This window comes from Sinohyriopsis cumingii, chromosome 1 (assembly GCF_028554795.1).
Source record: "Sinohyriopsis cumingii isolate HCF-2022 chromosome 1, ASM2855479v2, whole genome shotgun sequence".
In the NCBI taxonomy this organism is placed as follows: Eukaryota; Metazoa; Mollusca; class Bivalvia; order Unionida; family Unionidae; genus Sinohyriopsis; species Sinohyriopsis cumingii.
Window position 1 is genome coordinate 46,020,005 of NC_142961.1, and position 5,004 is coordinate 46,025,008.

Genomic DNA, 5,004 nt, shown 5'->3' on the forward strand with positions numbered 1-5,004 from the left:
TTACCAGACTTTGTGCATCATGTGCATTGGGTAAGGATGAACTCAATCGATTTTAGGTTAAAAAGGTCAAGACCACACTGACTGAAAGAAGAAAAATGGTTCTGCACGATAACTTGAGCTCTCCATTGTATTGCACTTGACATAATAAAAAAAACTAATTTAAGGTAAAGGTCAAAGTCATTATACCTGAAAGAAGACAACTGGTTTTGCACAGTTACATTAGCTTATATCACATAACTGGACCAGACTAATTGGGGTAAGAAAGGAGCATATTAATTTTGGGATCAAAAATCCAGGTCACTTTGACTAAAATGAAGTTAATATTGCTTCTGAACAGTAATATTAGTTCTACATCACATACCAGGACCGACGGTGATTCTTTCCGGGAGTTTTTTCGGGGTTGTTACTCCACCAATAATACTGGCTGCCATGTATCGCCTATCGTGTGCTGAAAAATGGCGTTAAACCATACAACAACAACAAAAACATACCAGGACCGAACTTTGTGAATGGTTTTTACATGGGGTAAATAAGAAACATACAAATGTTTTGACTAGGGAACACAGTTCAGTTCACGTTTACATACATTGTATCATCCATAGTAATATAATTCTGTTGTAACAAATAATATATATGAACATGACATTTGTTTTAGTAGACATTCATCCATTTGTATTCATTATTTTTGGGCATATATTCTATGTTTTACATTATACTTAATTGTAGATGGTCTCAAGCAAATAATTATTGTCTGATCTGTGTGTCGCATATTAAATACCGTGTTTAAAAGAATGAAGTTTGCGAACTGGCTGAAATTAATTAGCATAATTTCTATAGAAGACACCAACAAAGATATTTTTCTCAAAATGAGTAATACCACATATAATTTTCTTGGGCAGATTGGATATAGCATGTAAGCATGTTTTGCTGGTCTTACCACAATGGTATCGCAATTTTGCATCATATTAACATTGCTGTCTGTGGGAATTGAATTTGTTGTCTGATGAGTATTTGTAACATGTACACAGGGAAACATAAGACTGCAAATATGCAGAATTTGGTGCTTAGTAGAATTCAACTTTCCCCCAACAAGGTAACTTTTGACCCCATAAAAGTCTTTGTAACTGAAAGGAATATAAATAAAAGTTGCCTCCTCTTTTTTTTCATTGTTGTCCTTAATATTTTCTTCTCATTTCGATGGCACACCTCTATGCAGTTGAAAAAAGCTCTTGTGCTATAATTACCCTAGACATCTGATCATCATCCATATAAATAATACATATACCCATGTACATCCTCATCTAATCAGAACCATTCATTGTTCCTGTTGTAGGCAACAGTTTTGGGTTGGTTTCATAGCACATACTCCCTGGGGTGAAAGCTAATCTGATGCAAGCATGCATATCAGTTGTACATTTTTCATTAAGATTTTGCATGGAACTCATTGCTTTTTCATACTGTATAAATACTGTTATGCCCGGAATCATAAAACTTTGCATCATCATGATACTACACCCTCATGAGAAATATAGATAACTAACATATATTTCATGCTTCACTGACTTTGATTAAATCGTTCAGTTTACATTTCTTTCGCATGCCCTGAGTATGATAGAATCTTCAAACTATTTGTTTCTGTGATTTTTTATTAGTATCACACTCTTACCACAAAAGGTCCCTGTGATCTATTTCTCAGATTCACTGGCATAAGTTAATTTTTTGCATTTAGTTCATGACTAGCAAGGTTTTTTGCACCCTGTATAAACATTGATCTGTTCTTAATAGATCCATGCAATTTAGTGAGGGGATGCATCTTGATGAGCACTACAGTTGCATCACACATGTAGGTGACTGAGGCCAATATTTCTACCTTCACTGACGCGGGTTAAAATTTGTGTTTTATGTTTATTTCTTCAACACTGTGTATGCTAGAGCCATGCAACTATATAGCTTTTTGCATCTGTGTTATTTTCACACTCTAACTTGAATTAAATGTTCCATATAACTTATGACAAAATAGTTTTTAGCACCCGGTATGTGTGTGTGTGTATATATATATATATATATATATATATATATATATATATATATATATATATATATATATATATATATATATATATATATATATATATATATATATATATATATATATATATATATATATATATATATATATATATATATATATGTATATATGTATATATATATATATATGTATATATATATATATATATATATATTTATATATGTATATATATATATATATATATATATATATATATATATATATATATATATATATATATATATATATATATATATATATATATATATATATATATATATATATATATATATATATATATATATATATATATATATATATATATGTATATGTATATGTATATATATATATATATATATATATATATATATATATATATATATATATATATATATATATATATATATATATATATATATATATATATATATATATATATATATATATATATTAAACTTGGTGCATCTTGATGTGAACTACACAGCAGCAAGTCACTTAAACCTATATTTCAATTTAAAGTGACTTGGGCTGAATGCTGTATTTTTAAGTTTATTTATCAAGCTCTATTTATGGAAGGAAATGCAACCTTTTGTTGTATTGGGTGAGACAACATGAAACATGATCATAGGAGAGCATTTATCACGTGGTCATAGAGTTTCTATAGAGAGACTTGGATATCAACAAGCAAAGAGTACACTGTATGTGGTTTGTGAATGCACACATACCTCTACTAATACACACACAGCTCCTGATAAAGGCCCAGCACTCATTATAATAAATTTCAGTTTTTGGTTAGATAAGGAACTGGTGTTGTCCTGTGCTAAAGACTTGCAAAGTGCCAAAAATAGCAGAGTGCCTGACCTGCCAGTTCCTGTGAAAATGAAAAGAGGGAGACTGGCTACGGAAGCTTATGCCACTCAAACAAATGAGAACCTTCAGACAAGAATAAAGGAAAGAACTCAGGATGTGTGGCTGGAAACAAGAAAAGATGCCAGCGGTAGTTGGGCAAAAAGAGTTATCTAATATTTGACCAATCCACACACACACACACACACACACACACACACACACACACACACACACACACACACACACACACACACACACACAGAGGGAAGAGGAAAAAAACAAACCCCAAATATACTATTAACACAGAGGGAAACGGATAAAAACAAAAATTTACTATCCACACGGAAGGGAGGGAAAACAAACACAAATATGCTATCCATACAAACGTACTCGAAAAAAATACAAACCCCAAATATACTATACACACAACGTCGCTAACACGTACAAACCCCAAATATACTATTGACACACGGGAGGAAGAAGAACAAAAAAAAACAAATATACTATCAACACAACGTATGCGAACACACATACACAAAAACACACACACACCACAGAGGTAAGAAGAAAAAAAAACCCAAAATATACTATTCACACGGAGGGAAGCGGGGAAAAAAACTAAAATATACTATCCACACGGAAGGGAGGGAAAACAAACCCAAATATAGTATCCATACAAACGTACGCTAACTCATATAAACCCCAAATATACTATCCACACAACGTCGCTAATACGTACAAACCCCAAATATACTATCCACACACGGGAGGAAGAAGAAGAAACAACCAAATATACTATCCACACAACGTACGAGAACACACATACAGACACACACACACACACACACACACAGAGGGAAGAAGAAAAAAACAAATCCCCAAATATACTATCAACACAGAAGGGAGATAATACAAACCCCTGATATACTATCTACACATGGAAGAGGAAGAATACAAATCCCATAACTACTATCCACACAGAGGTGAGATGTAAAAAAATAAACCCCATATCTACAATCCACGCTGAGGGAAGAAGAAACAAATGACCCAATATACACTATCCTCAAAGAGGGAAGAGGAAAAAGCCACAATATACTAACCACACAGAGGGAAGAAGAAAACCATTATACACTATCCACACGGATTGAAGAAATAACCCTTTGTATATACTGTCAACATAGAGTGAAAAAAATAACCCATTATATTCCATCAACACAGAGTGAAGAAGAAAAAGTTTTTTGAAAGCACCTAAGCCTTCACCTGCAATGACCAACTCTGCCAAACACCTACACCCCATCACCACCCCATCACTACAAAACCCATTTTACCCCATTATTTTATGGCATCAGTGTGCGATTCTAGGAAATATCAAGACACAAAATGATGGATGAATAGACTGACTATTGTTTACCGACTTGCATGCCTAAAGAGCGTGCGTGAAGGAAAACATCCTTCCATTTCAATTCTAACTAAAACATGATCCAGAGGGATAGAGAGAGGTGAAAGAGCACAATTTCATGAAGTGTGAGTAAAAACAAAACACGCCATCCTTATTATAGAATGTCAAGACCAAGAGACACTTACGTTTTCTTTCTGGTCTATTCTCTTTTAGAAGGTAGTATGAAATTTCACATCAGGCCAATGCATCCGCTCACATTGTCAATTTTTCCATTTCCATGTCTTCACTGGCACAAGGTCTTCCTCATCTTCAATTTCTTCTTCTTCTGAATCCCTCTCCTCTTTTTCGTCTTGTTTCTGTTTATTCTCTTTTCTCGTAGGGCACTCTGAATCCCAGTGTCCTTTCTCCCGACAATTATAATAGGTATCTTGACGTTCGTCTCTCTTTCTTAGACGAAGCAGGTATTCTGGAGACAAATACCCATTTACCTTTGCAGATATAGCAAACTTCATCAGCACTTCTACACTTTCGTATGACTCTCATCAAATCAACGACCAAAAGAGTAAATTTTGTTGCCACTTTCGCCTGTGAATTATGCTTTCGTATGACTTTTAGCAAATATGTGACCAGCAGGTCAATCTGTGCTGACTCTTCCATCTTCTTGATCGCTTGAGAGTGGAATGAATAC